The sequence below is a fragment of the Nomia melanderi genome, chromosome 11 (genome assembly GCF_051020985.1).
Source record: "Nomia melanderi isolate GNS246 chromosome 11, iyNomMela1, whole genome shotgun sequence".
Lineage (NCBI taxonomy): Eukaryota > Metazoa > Arthropoda > Insecta > Hymenoptera > Halictidae > Nomia > Nomia melanderi.
The window spans coordinates 14,979,746-14,998,465 of NC_135009.1; the positions used below are offsets into that span (position 1 = coordinate 14,979,746).

The 18,720-nt window shown below is 49.7% G+C and overlaps 1 protein-coding gene and 1 long non-coding RNA gene across 5 annotated transcripts in view; one reads left to right on the plus strand and one right to left on the minus strand.

Moving 5' to 3' along the window:
• The window catches only part of LOC116432172 (uncharacterized), a 94,490-nt gene that overhangs the window by 12,712 nt on the left and 63,058 nt on the right, over positions 1-18,720 (plus strand). The window contains exon 1 of one of the 4 annotated variants that reach the window (XM_076372355.1): positions 9,579-9,897. The exons of the other annotated variants lie outside the window; for them this stretch is intronic. The gene's annotated coding sequence lies outside the window, so the exon portion shown is untranslated. Of the gene's footprint in view, positions 1-9,578; positions 9,898-18,720 lie in introns of those variants that run through there. 4 annotated transcript variants of the gene reach the window in all.
• LOC143175113 (uncharacterized) lies at positions 7,810-11,331 on the minus strand. Its single transcript, XR_012999757.1, has 2 exons — positions 11,088-11,331; positions 7,810-10,308 (listed from the first exon to the last, which is right to left on the minus strand). It is a non-coding gene; the product is annotated as an uncharacterized LOC143175113 (long non-coding RNA).

Consider the following 18,720-nt stretch of genomic DNA (forward strand, 5'->3'; position numbering starts at 1 on the left):
GAATAAGAGCAACGCGCCGGCGTCCCGAGCTTGTATTTCATTCTGCGCCCGGCGGTTCTATGTTCTTCTCCTGTTTCTTCGACCAATTAGATCCCCTTTCGTTTACATGCGGTGTCTATGTACGTTTGTTCTTACTCAGGTCCGCGATCGGTCTTCCTCCCCGTCCATCTTCGGCCGGTTACGGCCGGATCCCGTGACTGGTGAGAATCATCTGCGAGACTGCTTCTAATTCCCCCGGCCGCTTTCCGGCCAGCGTCAATGAAACTCGATCGTGGTCGTTGAATATTCCGTGTCGCCCGCGTCGCGGTTGGTCCGCGTTCAGCACGTGTACCACTGGCCGGGGCTCGCGGGCCGAGTTCGACGGGCAGAGAAAAGGAGAAAGGCGACTGGGAGCAACGACGCGCCGTGGTTAGACGCTGGATGGACGAAGGCCGAGGTGACGGGGGTCGTGAATGCAGGCAGCATTCGTGATGACGTGAGCGTGACTCGCTTCCTCTTCCTCTCTTTCTCCCTTCTTCCCGAAACGGCCTGGCCTCGGGTGTATGCACGCACCGCGCTTCGTCCATTGTCACGTCGCTGCCCTCCTCCGCCTCGCGGCCCCCGCCTCGGCGTTGTAGATCCTTCACCTTTGAATTAAATTCGAGTCGCTCGAGCCGAGATGAGACCCAAGGGCGAGCAGCTCCGCGGGAAATTCGGGGTACTCGAGGAGGCGGATTTCTCGGGGAGAATTAACCTCGAAGATCGTCCGAAGATCGTTGAGGAAGATCGATCGCCGGGGAGTTTGAAGAGAATCAATTTTAAAGGTGCGCCCCGAACAGTGATCCGGAAGAAGAGCCGTGAAAACCGATTTCGCCGAAGAAAGCTGAGAAGCTTCGAAGGAGACGTTCGAGGATTAATCTTGAAGGGAGAGTGTATAGACTAATTTCAAAGGACCCGTCCGCAGATCAATCTTGGTGAAACCCGAAGATAAGTTTTAAAAGAGGCGTCCGAAGATTAATCTCTTTGAGAAGCCTGAGTACCGAGATCACTCTTGGAAAAGAACTCTGACGAGGCTCGATGAAGCGACCCGAACTCCGGTTCCGAAGAACGGTCCGAACACTGGAGAGCTATAGAATCGACTCCGCTTCCGTCGTTTTCGAATAAATTCAACGAATCTCCGATTATCCAGCGACGAAGTGAATCATCGTCGCGACAATGGAAGTCTCCGAGAAAATGTCGAGCCTCTTTAATCCTATTCAAACGGACTGAAACGTACGAAACAAACAAAAAGAAGGGAAAAACGGCGACAGAATATGCAAAGACGTGGCCTGAAAAGTTCCCAAGAGGAAGTTCGAAGCGTCCGAGCAGCAGAAGAGTCCTCTCGCAGGAATCAGTCTTCCTTCCAGGCGACTTCTCGCATGCAAATGCGGGCCGGGTCGCGAGGGAGCGAGGACTCTCCCTTTTGTTCGTCGCGTGAATCCGGTTCTTTGTTACGCGATGAGGCCCCGGGGCACGGATTGATTGACTCGGTGTCTCCCGTCCGGTGGTCCTAATGAGATACGACGCTCGGGCCTGAAAATCCCGCCGACAATTAGCCGGATTGTTGTAGCCGGCCGACCGGATGCGGCCGCGGCGCTATCTCGCGTGGAACATGCTCGCCGGTCTGTGCGTGCTCGCCTTAATACCGTATGCACACACGTGCCACACGACTCCGTGCATTGACTCCGAAATGGTTCCTGATCCCGCGGCGGAATAGAACGCCCGTGGGCCTTTCTTTAACCCCACGGACGTGTCTCCGGGGGATCACGTGTCCCGATAGAATCTTCGCATGCCGAGACTCTCAACACCATTTCCTTCTTGTTCAGTCTTCATTACTCCGCTGTTGATTAATAGCAGTAAATCCTCCACCGAATCATTCTTTGGCTCTACCATCGATACGTTCCGACGATATTTGTAATTCGATTAAAAGGAGAGCTGCCATTAAGATTACGGAGGAGGAATTCACTTTGGCCGGTTCAGGTCAGGTTACTCGTTTCTAGAAATAAACGATTCCGACATTAAATTCAACGCTAACTTGTTTAACTATAATCAGCTGGATTCTTAGTGAAACTTAATTCAATTGCCTCCGACCTAATTCCGATATAAGCTCTATCGATAAGCCTGTACCATTCCCAGAGCCAGCCGAGCAAGTTACAACTTCGCTGAATCCTAAATCCTCGCTCGGTAACAGCGCCGCGAAGTCCACGTAACGGAGCTGGCTTCCCTCCTTTCATGCTTCCATCGGGAAAGAAACATCTTGAAACATCTTTGATAACGTTAATGCATCCAGCGAGCGTCAGCCGGGTAAATGAGGATCCGTCCGCGGCGGTCCGGCAAAAACCGCGATTTTTCTTGTCCCCTTGGATAATCGGTGAAGTGGAAAACGCTCGTCCTTCATTTTTCATCCAGCCCGCGGGATCCGCGTAATGATTCCGCGACAACCGTTACCGCATTCGCACGTGACGCTCGCGCGTTTTCATTCTGTCCGCGATCCTGCGGAACGGAGGAGCGCCCCGCTCGATCATAATTGCCGGACGAAAAGGTGGAGGGGGAGCGGACTTTTTGCCCTCACCAGGAAACGATAGCGCTGCGCCGAAGAAAGATAACGTCCCGGTTTAATGGACCCACAATGCTCGGGACTGCAACGTTCGGTTCTTTTCTCGGGCTTTCGCGAACTTCCACGCGATACGTCCCCGGAGCGGGTTTTTCCGATCGGGCGCGCCGCTCTTCTTGCATAAATCGTTGATTAACGAGCCGGAGCGCGTTCGGCCGGATCATCGCGCGCCTCCGACGGGGATAAATTGATCGAGCCGTGTATCTCCGGCGAGAGAAAAAAAAAGGAAACGAACGAATACGCGGAAAGAAAACGAACGAGGCGGCGTAGTTCCACGATGAATTTCATCCTCGCCGCTCGTTTCCCCGTTTCGACGGGCCGCGCCGAGGCTGCAGGCGCGTCGGACGGAGGTTCTCGTAACCAGATTGCGGATGTTTATGCAAATTCCAGCTTCCAGTTCTTTTTGCGAGTCTTAATCTGTTTCTTTCGATGCCGGGAACGGTGGCAACATTGACGTAGGCCCTGCCTCATTCTTATTCGCTTCTGGTTCGCTGGGTTCGCTAACGAGGTGGAGCTTTCCAAACATTTTTCTCCTTTTAACACGCAATAATGTATCGAATGTATTGAAAGTGGCTGCTATCCTCCAGCTATTTTTCTTCTAGCACTTGTAGATTGCTTGTTTCAGCCGTAAGGAAACGAAATCGTAAATACCTCGCCACTTCGTGATCGCCTGTTCACGACAATGCCGGGATATCTGAAAAATCAGACTTTCCCTTCTTAACACGCAACAAAGTATTGGAAATATCGGAAACGGTTGGAATCTTCCATCAATTTTTCTTGCAGCATCTGTAAACTACTTGCTTCAGCTATGAGGAAACGAAACATCCCCTCTTTTCGAGGTCATTTAACGACAACGACCGCGGGACATCCGAAAAAGGCGAAATCTCGGAGCGGTGATACGCCGCGTCGGACGTCTGTTATGGGAAACATCCTCTCCGCTAATCCCATAGGGTTAGTCCGGCAACGGCGGGCCTAACGCGGCCGGACGTGCGATTCATTATAACGACACGTCCGCCCTTAATAGCCGCCATTAAGATCATATTCGCGTATTAGAAAACTCATTACCGCGGCGGGAGACTGCCGGCCGCGTTACCGGTTTAATCAATTCCTTAACGACTGTGTTTTCGTCATTAAAGGATTTTATTCCTTCATCCTGGATGGATTACGGGTGGCTCCCGGGCCGGTTACAATGCATTAAATATTGCGTAATCTTTCTTGTCTGGGATCAGACTCCTCGGAGACCTCGCGCGGACGGTTTCCGTTGGTCCGCGGCCTTCATTACCCCCGGCCGGCTGATAAATAGCGGTACAGGCCCGCTCGAAATGCTCTTCTTTGCTTTTCCAATAACGGAAGCAGCTGCCGTCCCGCGAACCGATAAACCGGAGGGGAAAAAAGGGGGGACGCGGTTTATTTATTTCCCTCCGGTTGCGCGAGACCCGAATTCAACCGGCAGAAGTATCGAACTCCGAGGCGATCCATCGAATTATCATAATTCCGTCCGTCCTTCCGAAAACGTACCTTCCCCTCGACCCTCGTCGTCCCTTTATCGCTCTATCGGACTGCGGGCATCGGAAGAAAAAGCCAGCGAGACGTTCTTAGAACAGCATAAAACGCGATACGGAAGGAACGTTAGGTCCCCGATTCCAATTAATCGTCTGGATCGCATTAAACAGAGCCTGCCCCGGCCGATCGATATTTCTTTTAAATAATAACTTATTAGGGGCCTCCAGCCGGCGACCGTGGATAATTATCCTCGGCCGATATCGGGCCGGGGTTAATTACAGCGCGGATATGTTTTCTGCTATCTTAATAACAACCCTGAGCGTATGTGTGCGCGCGCGGGGCAAGGACCCTCCAGTCCTCCAGGAATCGTAACGATTTCCTGTAACACCGCCGGCCGATGAGATAACGATATACCGTTCGCCGAGTGATAAGCCGCCCGTGCGGCCGGCTCCACAATGCGAGCGGCTCCGACCGTAATCACACGTCTCGCGACCTGTCCGACGCTCCGAGATCGCGTTTTCCAAAACGAACACGGACCGAACGGCGGTTCGATTTTCTAACGGTACACGCGGCACGGCGAAATCGACGCGGACGATGCCCGGCTTCTTTTCCATTGTTTTTCTCCGACGAACCGTACAATGTTTATTTTCAGCGGCGCGTTAATGACGATTTCCGCGGACGTGATCGCGACGTAATTGCCGCCTTCGGGACGACGCGAGGAGTTCACAGTTCGGAGCCTGTGTTATTAGTTGCTCTATCACAGATGAACGGTCGGACGCGAAACTGTTGCGTGATACTGGAAGACGTCGGGACCGAGGGTCTCCCGTTGGTCTTGTTGGGTCGATGGGAAATGGTATCGATGCCGGTTCCAGTCTCCGTGATTAGCGCTGGATGAAGGAGAGAGTCGTGGGATTTTTGTTCTGGCAACTGTCTTCTCCGAGGATTGACGTCGACTTGCGCGAAGTAAAGTGAGTGGAAAATTGGAGGAGGGTATTAGCCACGGTGATCGAGTGCTTTAACCCGTTGACCTATGATTTATTTCTCAACTACGATCCATGTAATTACCTCGCCCTGTTTATAGATTATTTTAAACGCTTACCAAGCGTATCCGTTGTCCCCGTTTACTATGGAATATAATAATCAATAACAAATCAATTCTTTAAAATCTTCACGAGTTTAACACGTTATCGGATTAATCGAGGTTATTCCTCTGGAACAATCAAGCTTGACTCTCGAACACGTGAAACGCGCGGAATAGTTTCCTATTCGGATATAATCGGAAATGAAATAGGACAGCATACCGCAACAGCGCGATTGGACAGCTACTTTCCTGCCAACTCGGCAGAAGCACGGCATTTTTATTCTTGCCTCTCGAAAGTCAGCTGCGTAGGTAGAACCCAGTAGGTCGCGCTAAATTATTAACTTTCTTTGTGGAAAGTTCAGTGGTTTCACTCGTGCGACTTTTCAACCAACGCGTGCCTACATGTTCCTGTCGGTCGCTTAGTTTCCTTCAACTTCCACACGTACATACATAAACGATCTCGAATAAGCGATCAACGCGGAAGAACCTGTACACGAGAGGCCGCTATCGAACTCCGCGGATCCGAACAACAGCCTTCAAACTTGTCGAAAGATGTTACCGGCATTGACAGAGACTAATTCGAATAAAAGTAACCGAGAGCCCTCTTTAGAGTCCCCCTCGCGATTCGACGGTTCCCGGTCCCGGCGAGCCGGCGGTCATTACAAGGTATCGCGGCGTTATTATTGGACAAGTCGGCGCGGGGTATCGCGTTGCATTCATTACTCAACGCCTAAGCCGCACGGAAGCATTGTGGACGGTGTCGATCAGCATCGCCATCAATCAACGGCCTCTCGGTCCCTCGGGAAGATCGTCATTACAGATTAACGGGCGGCGAATGACCGGCGCGCAGGTTGAACGGATCGCAACATTGTCCGGGCCGCGGGGCCCCCCTTTTTCGCCGTTAATTGGCTTTTAGTCGCGGGCCGAAATTTCCGAGTAACCGCGGTCGCCTTATTAAGCGAGGTCGGGGCCCCCTGTTCGGAAATGAAACGGGCCCCGCCGCGTGATTTCTGCTGGTTCATCCGGGCATTAGGTAGTCAGACTTCTTCCCCCCATTTTTTTCGACCCTCCCCCCCGTCGCCCTCGCCCCGCGCGCTTTCTTCCCGGGCCGGTGCGCGAGAAACCAGTCTTGTCATCGCGGTTAATGGCGAAGTAACTTTGTAACGCGCGCCATGCTCGGCCGGTCGGCTCGCGTTATACTGATTATTTGCGTAACGCGTGGCCGCAACACGTGGCCGGGGGGAGCCCCTCTCGTCGTTAATACCGTGTTACCGTTGTTGCGCCGCCGAGGATCTTATTGGGCACAAAGAAGTCTTCCTTTCGGTTCGAAAATTACTGTGATTACTCGTAGCGTCTCTCGGGCACCTTCCTCTTTTTTCCTCGAGGGAAATTGTCGGAGAAACGGGGGAGCTGAGTGAGTGGCGTTTCTTGCCCCGGTATTGGGCCTTCGACGACGGCTTTAACGAGGCCTCTCCGGCCGATTTAGAAGCTAAAAAGTACACTCGATAGGCGTTTTTCTCGCCGCGATCGTTTCGGGAACAGAATTTTCTCAATTGGTATCGAGAATCTGTACCTTGGAGCGTTGGAGACTCGAGGAAAGAATTTCTAGATACTTGTAATATGCAATTATGGAATATCGATTGACGAGTTAACATTCCAACCCAAAGACCTCTTTCAAGCACAACACGTTAACCGGTTGGCAATAAAAGAAAGTCTTAACACTCCCAACTATTACGATCCCACTTTCTCACGGTTCGGTTGGAAACCCGGCCGCGTTTCTCTCGAAAATCGCCGGGGAACGAGAAAACATCGATCGGCGGGGGTCCGTTCGGTAGCGTGTATCGGCGTGATCGCGAGCCAAGGTCATCAATTAAGAATTAAGAACAATGGGGAGACAGGTACGCGAGATAGCAGATGCAATTAGAGCCGGTGCGCGATTTATAATGCGGTGGGACGGAAGGGGGACGGTCCAGTCCGGGCATCGGACGTGCATGGTTTACAACCTGCGTGTCCCGAGGCGAAGGGCCGATCATATAGCATCGGTACTTAGATCCCGTCCACGCGTCTCGGGCCCCATGAAAACGCGTTGCGAATAATGCCGGGCACAATGGCAAGGATACGCAACGATGGACCAATGCTGGCGACCCGCCGGAGAGACAAAGACGCCGCGAGGAAGGGGAGAGAAAGAGACACGCTGGCGTTATTATACCCGGCGTGCCGCGCACGCCCGGCTGAAAAAGCCTCTTGAATGTAATCAGCCGTATTCATCCTGCCACTCACTTCTTGCCAGCTTAGAGGGGGCCCACGGCGAACGTGTTCCGTGTTTACAAGGTGTACTGACCCGCCGCAATATCCCTATTGCGAGAAGGATTCAATGGACACGCACGCGAGGGGATTCCGCCCGGTCCCCAGCGCCTGGGGGTGCGTTTACGCTACGCCCCTGATCCCCTCCTCGCGACAAACGCGCTGGCCAGGCTAATCGATGCACCCTGGCATCGATTCGGCCGAAAGCGCACGCTGAACGAAGGTCGTCCGTTCTTGATAGTTCGGGGTTGACTTTGTAGGGCTACTGAAATAAACACCAAGTCCGTAGTCAGGTTAAATGTATTTATTACGCGATGTGGCTCTAACGAGGAACGGCGACTAACTGCTTTTCTAAAAAGGAGAACTCTTCAGACGAGGGCGTACGTGACCCAGGTCATAAATTTGTCAGTGGGCCTGGACTATCTCTCAGGCCCCCAGGTATCGACACGCAAAAGGGCGAACCGACTACAACTTTATTGTTGGATTAGCGTTCGTGGGTTAGTTGTGTTTTTGAATAATTTTGTGAGTATTTTCTATACAATCGATAGTTTAACCCTTTGAACTAGGCTCCAATATTGCACCAGGAATAATATTAGATATCTTAATGAATCACAGAAACTACCCTACAATTATTAGATTTTTCACACGTCCAAATTTTGCACTAAGAAGGAGAATAAAAGATCTAAGAAATGTTACATTTTTCGTTTTCGCTATGGGTACTATAAAAACTAGTTGTAGTTGCTGATAGATTAGAAAACCATTCGCTGCGACGCTGAAGCGACGCTAGTTGATACTGATTTGATCCAATGCCGAGCTCTTCTCGTTACAAGATTCTGTTAACGCGTTCAGTACCGGTGACGCTGTTCCGCGTCATGTGATTTCGTCGCTCGGAAGAATTATTTCGGGGTGTACGTGCGCGTCAGCTGCGAAAAACGACGGCGGCAACGCGGTGCCATCTGATGCGACGTCGCGACGATCAATGAACGATGGGCCAAACAAACAAACAAACTGTCGATGTCCAGCGATAAATCACCATTAGCCGGCGAAGAACTCGCAGCACCTAACCAGCCGCTGATAGAACGCCACCGAGCCTCTTCCGCGTCCATGATCCCCCACTGACAACCACTCATCTTTGATGAGGTGGTACGATGATCTGTAATTCCCCACTGGGAACGTCCATTGAGATATTTCTAATCAAGCTCTAGGGTTTTTCCCTGGTTATAAATGAGATGTAAAATACATTAATCCTCTGCCTCGCAGTACCTACACGCCTAATAGTTTTCTCGAATTTTTACCGTGGAATTTTATTCATCGCACACTCGTTTCTCATTCGTTCGTCTATTTCATTTCATCATATTATCCTTGCTGTTCGTCAGTGATCTAACATTTGAAAAATATTCTAGCAAATTCTAATACGAGTAATCATGCATCTGAATCCCTTCAAATACAACTCTCACAATCAATAATACACGTGCCAAACTCGTGTCACGATCTCAACTACAAACACACGTGAAAGTAATCTAATTTTCTCCATACAAGATACCAAATGTACAAATATGTGAACGTCGTGAACACGTTAACGCAGACGTCCAGCGTTCGACTTTCCCCTCACCGAGATTGTCTTCGAATATTAACCTCGCACTCGAATATTGCCTGGTGCACTTCAATCTTCATCACTCTCGATCATCCCATCGGAATCTCCAATCCCGGGACCGTCCATTGAGACATTTCTAATCAGAACCGATCATCGGATCGTCCGGCATGCGCGGATATCGTTATCGGCGACGCGCCCGCGCGCATCGCCCGATGAATACGTTCGAGAGGCTCGCAGCCGCGACGACATCCCGTCATTAATAACCGCGTAACGGGCCGGTGTCGTCGGATTTTTCCGGGCCCGGGGATCATGACGGATCACTCTCGTTACCGGCGACGCGTCGGGGAACCGATTCCCGGAGTCGTAGCGGGGGGACTCGATTCCGACGGGAAGGCGTCGCACGCAGCGCCGCGAGTACGCGGCCCGATTTACGAGCATGGGAACGTATTCACGCGACGCGAAAACCTGGCCACCTCACACACGTTCGCCGCGGCGACACGCGTTACCCGGTTTAACGATCGACCTTTATGTTCAACGCGACGCGAACACGCTGACGCATAAATCGCGGCCGGGCCGACGCGACGCGACGGTTCGCAGGTTGCTCGCCTCGTCGTGCCTCCTCTTGCACTTGTCCCCGTGTTTTCTTCGTTCCCTTCTACCCTTCTTCTGTTTTCTCGATTCGATCGAAATCTTCGGGACCTTTGTGATCCTCGCTGGAGACTGACCTTTGGAGATCGAGGATTCGCGATGGAAAATGATAGAAGATTCTTGTGTTTATTTTTCGTAAGAGTTTCAATTTACTTTGTTCCTTATCTCGGTGATTGAAATCTTCTGGATCACTTTGATCTTTGCGAAATTGAATTTTTTAAGTTGATTGAATTCAAGAAATTGTTGCTATGAATTACAGCGAACGATCGGTAATAGGAAAACAGACGGTTCCGTTGAATTAATGGAAGCTCGCGAGGCGCGTGTGCCGTTCAATGGAAGGTCCGATAATATGTCTGTTCATAGCTGACCGTTTCCACTTGTTGTAAACGCTGGTGCTCTCGCAGACGAAGTCGACTACCTCGGAAATGGAATCTCTCGATTTTAATTTAAATATAATTATTTCCATTTTCGCATTGCTCACCGCGATTCCAGTTTTATTTTAATCATTGCGCCGACGCGTCCTCGCCGTGGCTCGTTTCGCTGTTCCTGTAAACGAGTAGAATAGTTCCTTTATTCCGCTGCTCATGGTAATGGCCTATGAAAATGAGGAATAGCTTAAATATCCGGTGTTTAACGACAAGTGTGCACAGCGTATTGAATACCACGCGTGCCGCCGATTGTGAGCGTTCAGGAAACGGCCGAGGCGATAGCCGATTCGATTCTATCGCGACTGGTTAATTGTCCCTTTCTACTTTTTCGCCTCGGTTTTATGGCAGATACGGTGTTCGCGGAAACGTGATACGGAATAACTATGCAAATTGTAAATGAGGGTCGGCTGTAATAGAGACGCTAAGTCGATCGATGTGACTGATGATGACATTCCGGTGCACATAACGTGACTAGTACATTATCAACAGGCGAACTATGTCATAGAACGAATAATCCATAAACTCTCTATTTCAAAAGTACAACGAAAACGTGATACCTTACTTTCATTAACACTAGAACCACCGTACCAGTCAGAATGACTGGTTTCGATTTGTTTGTTTAGCAATTATCTTCGAAGCATTGAATATTCGAAATGATTTTGAAAACAGTTTCGTTTCAGTACTATAATGAGTGTCTAAAGAAACTGAAAATAATATTGTTACAATTTTTATAAGAATTGCGTGTTAATCGTATTAAATGCTCGGTAGTTCTAGTGTTAATATAACGAAAACATTTAACTCAACGATTTTCTATCATTATGTATGATTAAACAGAATGAAAAAATCGAGATACCAATATCAGTTGTTTCCCTCAAGTCGATAGAACAAAATCGATACCTCGAGCTTTCAACGAAACGTTTATGGATTTCCCACTGTGTGATATTTTCGTTTCACCGTCACCTGTGGAACACATCAGCCGGGTTTAGCGTCCTACAGCTCACTCCGCGCGTTTACACGCAGACCAATTCTATCGAGCCACGACACTATACAGCTCCGTTCCGCTATTACGTTGCATGATCACTGGGTTACACGTGTGCTTTACGGCCACGTGCTCCGTCCGGTCGACCCGGTCGGAAACCGAGCCAGCCGAGGAACGGATAAAAATAATGGACTCCCGATATCCCCGGTCAGCCTCTAAAAGCATCTAAAGATAGTATTTAATGTAAAAACGATTAGCTCCTTCGGTTGGCGAGCAGTTTCTGTGTTCGTATGAATAATTTCCGAGTGAAACAACTGAAAACCGCCCGTGAAATAAATCAACATCAACGAAACGTCGCTTTGCTATTCGAGCGTACCTTTTTCGGGAATTTCTTTCAACACTTTCGATGAATAAATCGGATAAAGCATTTAGAAAACAGGAGAAGAACAGGCTGAACGAAATGAAATGAATATTCCTGATTCACGAGGAATCTAAACATTAAAATTCATGATGCTCCGTTGCAAATTACTCATTAGCGGCGGAGATAACAATTCGTGTATTGAAAAGTGAATTAATTCTTTACGGAATGCCGCCGTAATGGCGACGTCGAGCTCTGGTATCTAAAATTGAAAGCTTGCGGGCGAATAATTCAATTATTCGAAGAGCGACTGACAAATGGCTTCCTTCTTTTCTTAAAACCTCGATGCGTATTTCAGTTTTCGTGAAATGAAATTTTCGAAGGTCGAGACAGTCCCGAGAGTATGAATCAGAAATTTACTGTCGAGATATACATGGAAATTAGCGAAATCGATAGATACGGGTTTCTCGAGTTTCTTTATTCAGCGTTGCGTGTCGTTCAGGGATCGATAGCCGCGGTCACCAGTCAAAGGGCTGAACGAAAGGCTTGTCTTCCCACAAAAGCGGAGACGGAACTTGATCAAGCCGGAGGATCTTTTTCCCGGTGTTCTTCGCACCTTTCGCGACGCCCGGTGACGTGTACCGGATTGACCGGAGTCAGCTGAACGGTTAACAAGCCAGGGAACGGAGACTATCGATAGCCAGCATCCGACACGTTTGACAGTGGAAAGTATTCACCCGTGGACCTCTCCGTTCCCCGGCGTCGTTTTATCACTGCGTTTTTTATTTAAGTACACGACGCGCTCCAGCGAGGCGTGCAGGAACTGTACATTCCCGCAAAAAGTAACGTCACGTTTATTAAGCTATGTATAAAACGACGTTGCTCGATACGTAAAAAGTACAGAGAAACAGTAGATAAAAATAAAAATACTATAAGAAGAAACTAGATCGCTGATTTCCAATGAAAGACTTTCGAGTAAGTGTTAGGAATACTTTAGTTACCGGAATGCATTGTCCATGATTTCTCACAATAAGTGTCCTTAACACTAGAACTACCAGTCAAAATGACTTTCGCTGTTTTGGAATTACTGATATCTTAAAAGCATTGAATATCTGAAATGATCTTGAAAATATATTCACTTGAATACTATAATGAATGTTCGAAGAAACCGAGAATAATTGTCACAATTTTTATAGGGATTGCATATCAATCGTTTTTAATCCGTAGTTCTAGTGTTAATACTTCTGTTCTCATGCTTGATAGTTCCACCGTTAATTAGCAGACACTATTCAAAGCGAGAGACTAACAACGTTCAATCTTAGTTCCCTTAACCCCGATTCGTTCTCCGGAACATAAAGAGAATCACGTGGCTACATAAGTTCCATTCTTTAGTACACACTAAGTGACCAGCCAATTCCATTTGCCTAACTCGTTAGCATCCCCGTCCCAGCCTCCCCCCGAATCGAAACAAATGCCGGTAGCGGACGTGTTAATGGAGGAGCGTCTCTCGTCCGGGGACCGGTACCGTTTGTTAGTAGCGCGGCGGAGGACGTTTCCTCTGGAAACACCTCCGCTCTTCCCACGTCCCTTTCGGCCGATCGTAAATTGGCCAGCGTCGTATTCCCTCCCGAAAGGCGTCAACCGTGAGATTTACGACGCCTACCGACGACCGTCCAGATTTCACCCCGGACAGTCCGCTCCGCGGCCACGACACACCGGCCGTGTTCTTCTTTTTCTCTTTTTCCTATCCGCCGTCTCTCCCCTTTTTTCCCTTTGCTTTCCGCCGGATATCCAGGAATCGCGGGGATCCGAGGCTCGGTTCGGGTTCCCTCCTAGCATATCGCACTCGCCGGCTTAATTAGGACATCTAATATCGGGGCCCAGATAGCGATCGGGGGCTATCGGGCTTAATTAACGCGGACACCCCCTTTCCTTCGTTACCGGCCGACCGCTCGTCGTCCCTCGGACCATTCCGCGTCGCGTGTAAATAACGCCGAGCCTCTCCCCTTGCCTCGCCTTGCCCCTCTCGGGACGCCGAAAATCTCCGTCTTAATTAAATAAGCCGGCGCTAAGGGTACGAGTTTGCGCTCACTAATGCGCGTCCGCGAGCTGCGCTCGTCTCGCGCCTCGCGAAGCCTCTCGATTTCGCTCGAAATCGCGGCGAGTTCGTGTGCTCCTTCGGGAATTCGATTCTGGCGTGGGTGTGCGGAAACGTGGGAAGTGATTTATCTGGAGCAATGTCGGCTGCGTAGGTAACGGTAAAATTGTCGCTCGGAGAGGTGCAGTTTTTCTGCATCGTGTGACGTGGCTGCAGAGGAAAATGGTCATTCTACTTATGCGGCGGATAACGGGACAGATTTATGCTTCAGGGAAGCATCCCCTATTGGAAACTTGCCGCCGAGCTACCTTAAGGGACACGATGAAGCCTAATTCATTTCAATGACTTTTCCGATGATAATGCGGTACAATGTCCGACGGTCCACGAATCCGATGGCTCGAACCGTCGTAGAGTCAAGTTTAATCTTCAACAGCTGAAACTTCAGCCTGTTCGATCCAGTACCGGTAACTCGAATCGCGGTCAAGTGAAACTTCTATCGAGCAACAGCTAAATCTTCAGTCTCATTAGAGTTCCTTTTCCAAAGACAGTGCCACTACAGTGTCCGATCATCTACGAATCTTCGAAAAGCGACTATTCGATCGAGCAGCAGTCACTCAAATCGCGAGTCATCGAGTCAACTTAAGCTTCCGTGAACTAACGGCTAAGGGAATGGACCAGTGAACCCGAGACAAGTTTTTCCCGGCGACAGACGCATAAATAAGAGAGACCCCGGTGTCCCCGGAGGAATCGAGGTAAAAGAGAAATAGCCGGAGCCGTCCGAGGGGGATGGCCTTCTTAGATAGTCCGCGCTGACGATCATTAACGGTGCCAGTCGGTAGAAAGTTATAGGAGGCGCGTTCGCCGCGGGAGCAAAGAATGATTTCCGGTACTCGCCGGCTAACGAACCGCGATATCCGGTGTCCGGGCATGCCCGTATCCGTTTACCCGTCCGAACACGGAGGGTGGTCAGCCGTCCCGGCTCTTCCCTCTTGTCTTGTAACCTGCCCGCTGCCCTGATCCCGCGTATACCTGGGTATCGTTTTCTGGCGGGACCATTACCTTCGGACAGGATCCAGGAAACGATCATGGGAACCTGGTACCACGCGGATTTCCTCGGAACTTGTCGGCGGGATTCTTTCGGTCGCGGTGAAACGTTGATCCCCTGGAATGCCGAGACCTGTGACCCCTTCGCTTTTCCGTCTGGAGGGAATTCATGTTCAATTTCATTTGAACCCTTTGCGGACGAATGTCGACACTTGATGGAGTGCTCGTATTTGGAAGATTATGTTGCGAAGAAATGGTTTAATTACTCTGACAGCGAGATCTGCTCGTAGTTTCCTTTTTTCCTATTAATTGATATTTCGTTCGACTTCATTTGTTGGAGACTTTGTATACTTCAAATCTTCGTCCGCAAAGGGTTAATATACTCAAAATTTTCTAATCAGGACATTTGAAATTGACTGGCAAGGAGTCACAAAGTTTGATAGTTAATATTAAACTCGACGGTTTTGCTGTGTCAAATCGATTGGCGACTGAGGCGCCTTTGGAGTGCAAAGGGTTAATGGCTGTGTCGTTGAAACTGTGTCCATCACGTTACGGTTGTATCGTACTTCTGTATGGGTTTAGTATTTTGTAAACGATACATAAATTAGTAGAGCGAGATATTAGAATGCAGTCGAACTAAACGACGTTGATGGAGGCTTTGAATAATTCAGAAGCAGGTTGCGCAGGTATTCGCTAAGTATCAGATTGTAATGAATTAATTACATAGGTACACTCATACGCCCAGTATTTTCAACGTTTCTTCGGAGCTCACCTTTAACGCCTATCGTTTATACACTCGTTAACAGTCGGACACTGCACACTACGTATCCCTTATCGCTTAATAACCCTCCGTCACGACACGAGACTAGCCAGACGACACATTAATCGCAACAATCGGAAATTCGTAACGCAAAAATCGTAATCAACACGTATCCAGCATCCATATCCATCGAATGGGAACGCGAACCTCAGAAACCGGGATTTATAGGGCGACCATTAGGCGCTCTTATCGCGAACGACGCAGCACGCAACGCAACGTGGATCCGAGCAGAACGGATTCGCTGGAAAGTCGCACGCAACTCGGTTATTCCCGGCGAACGATGAAACTCGAGTCCCCCTCGGGAACGATACACCACTAATTTCCTAAACGCTGAACACGCGCCGGACAACGGCGGTTCGCGTTCGAGCGGTTCCGAGTCTACGCACGAAATGATTATGTTATCCGCGCCGCCGTTGTATCGCATGCATTACCTTAATGACGCAATAAATTCTGCCATTGAGTTATACCGTAGCCCCGGCCCGCAGCGTCGCGGCATAATAAACGAAGATGACGTTCCCCCAATAAATTCTAACGCGAACCTATTCATTATCATTACGAACGCGGAAGTATCGCGGCCGGTGTTCGCATCGCGGCCCCGCCGATTTTTCCCGAGGCCCCGTTTTAATTGAAATCGTCGCTCGCCCCTCCTCGGGTATCGAAATCGCGAATATTGCTTAATTAAAGCGATTCATCCGCGCGAACGCGAGCTGCGGACGCATTCTTGCGTCGGAAACGCTTCATCCGAGACGGTATCGGCCCCCCGCCTCTCCTCTCTTCATCGCCGTGCCAGTTTCGACCGGTTGATTTTCGTTCTTCTCCGCTTTTCGTTTCTCTCTTTTTCGGCACATTTAGATTTCGATCTCGCGCCATCAAGCACGACCGCGGGACGCTGCGACTACCCCCGGTGGCCCCAGTCGGCGTCCGGCCGCTCATTCGTACGGGGGTACCGTTAGAAGAACAGTTTTAACGTCTCGTAATAAATCCTTGCTCGCCTCATTATGGCCTTCCCTGTCCCCGTCCCGCGGAGAACAATCGAACTGACCCGCACCGCTGCGATTTATTTCGCCGCGGCGAACAATAGGAACCCGCCGAACTTCCATTAAATCGTTCTTTTCGCCTATGCTCGGCGGATTCCACCGCGGAAAGTTATTCCCCGACGAATTCGTCGCGACAAGATCGTAGCGTGGTTAACGAACGGTCGCCAGTATCGTCGTTAAGCGTTCCCTTTAATTTTCCCGTCGTTTATTCGGTGATTAACGAACTTGTTGCATTTCTGTGCTTTCGAAATGACGTTGGTGTTCGAAGAATTGCAAAAAAGTCGAATTACCTTCGTTCTGGCTGTACGCGTTTGGAATGCCGAGCAAATGGCAGTCAATTTACCATGTTCATTAGAACCTTTTACCAGCGATTAACGAGTCCCGCCGATTTCCAAATATCGAAATTCCTCTTCGCGATTCCTGGAACTCGATCTTGCATTCGCTCGCGATCCGGCTCGTCCAACAAGGCGACACGCTTCGCTCGAAATGAAGTCGTTCGAATGGTCCCGATGGCAAGGTCGGATAGGGTATATTTATATGTATATATATAGATATATGTATATATCTCTGTTGGAGCGTTCATTTGACAATGGGATTGCCGCGGCGGTACGTAGAGCAGATCGCAGAAGCTCTTTAAATGCAGATAACAGGTTTACGGGGGATATTTCGTGTGCGCGTATTCCGGCTGAAATTATCGATCGTTAGATCGTATAATTTAATTATCGTTGTTAATCTGCCCGGCGGACGGTAATTACGCGTAAGTAAGCAGACCGTGGGCTAATTAGGGTGTTTGTGTGTTGAACGCGCGGGCAACGCGGCTACGCGCGTTTTCACTCCTCCCTTTTTTTCGAAAGTAATTGACCCGTTACGAAGAGGAAACAACGCAGATTACGTGGTTTTCAACAGTTTTATGTTTTATGGTACTGTCCGGGGGCTCGAGTCACTCTTAATTACCGGCGGCCGGGAGAGCCGGCGGCCCGCGGGAGTTTCGTGGAACAAAGACGCGCGCAAAACACCGAATTTTCAAAGGTCTGCTGCAGCGAAGAGCGGCGAGGCCGCGCGCGCGTCGGAGCCGACGACGCCGGGACATTAAACCGTCGCACCGCGGTGGATTTCCTTAGAAATTCGCGCTAATTGGAGGTCACTTTAATGCCGTTAATAATTCGATAGGAGAGAAAGGCGAGGGGGAGGTTCCCGCGCGCGGTTTATTGCCGCGTCTTTACAATTTTACCGTACAGATTAAATATTGATAACATAAAGACGACGTTTCGGTACGACTTAAAAGGAACAAACGGCGCGCATCGGCCGCCGATACTTATATTAAATTCAGTTCGAGATGTCCGCCACGAGCCTGACGCGATACTGCCAGACGAGGGATCAACGTAATAGCCGGTCTGGTGACTTTCGAGCGTGATAATTATTCTATACCGAACCGGAGCGCCCCGTGCGCGACTATTTTTAAACGCGGGCCGCCCCTAATTACGATCGGTGCAATCCGGGGCATTTTTTCCCGGGAAATATGGACGTAAAGGCCGCGATAATTTCAATGAACGCTAACGATCCCGGCGTTTCCAAACATTTTTCAAGCGCATTCATTTATTCTAATTGCCCCGGTACGTAACTGCCGCACTCGTGCGCTGAAACCGCACGAACCTACGCGAGAACGAATTAACGATCGATCGGGAATTCTTGCAGAAACGTGTCGCCTGGAGTCTATTTGCACGATCAAGTTCTTCTTTTAGAATCCTCTGTCTTAAATCGGATCCACTAAATCATCGTAGTCGCGTTCGCTCGCACCTAGAATATGCACACTTGCTAGGTGTCTTTCTAGTTTACAATCCCATAGTTCTCCTGGTAATCGTATCGACGAACAGTGAATTCACGATCGAGAATATCAGAAACCAAGGAATGAAACCAGCAGAGAATCGGCTGAGAAGGCACGAAAGCCGATCGATCAGCCGAATTCCAGAGGCTAGCCGTCCAATGATCGCCTAGCAGATATTTTCCCGCGTACGTACGTCTCGAAAAGTTCGTCGCACGAATCGCCGGCAAAAAGACCGTTGCAGAAGTTCCACGTACCTGGCTAGGCCTCGTAAACGGTTTGTTCCCTCTCATTGAGCGTTCGAGTTCGCCACACGAACAACAATCAGCCGCGGGGACCCCGTTGCGCCACGGATCCAGTTTTTCGTGGAAC